This window comes from Penaeus monodon, chromosome 21 (assembly GCF_015228065.2).
Source record: "Penaeus monodon isolate SGIC_2016 chromosome 21, NSTDA_Pmon_1, whole genome shotgun sequence".
Lineage (NCBI taxonomy): Eukaryota > Metazoa > Arthropoda > Malacostraca > Decapoda > Penaeidae > Penaeus > Penaeus monodon.
The window spans coordinates 18,428,116-18,428,392 of NC_051406.1; the positions used below are offsets into that span (position 1 = coordinate 18,428,116).

Here is a 277-nt window from a genome sequence, read left to right on the forward strand (position 1 = left end):
GCTCTTATCATTGTACTAAATTGATATACAGGAGAATATCAATATTATACAGTTTAGATATTTTCCCACAAACTGAGACCATATCTTCAAAATTCCAGTGTACTCCCAAGTCTACAACGAGTTTGAGCAATAATAATTTTGTAATTAATGCAAAATTGTTATACACTAAAAAAGAAAATGTCTTTGCATGCCAAAATTCCTAAATTTTGAACAACTATTGAAGAAACTGAAACCAAATTCTAAAATGGGCTCTGTAGCCATTAAGCTAATGCTGCCA

General features: G+C 30.7%; 1 protein-coding gene across 1 annotated transcript in view; it reads right to left on the reverse strand.

Annotated features, from left to right (window-relative positions):
- The window catches only part of LOC119586286 (vacuolar protein sorting-associated protein 41 homolog), a gene marked incomplete in the record, with an annotated part of 18,266 nt that overhangs the window by 16,054 nt on the left and 1,935 nt on the right, over positions 1-277 (reverse strand).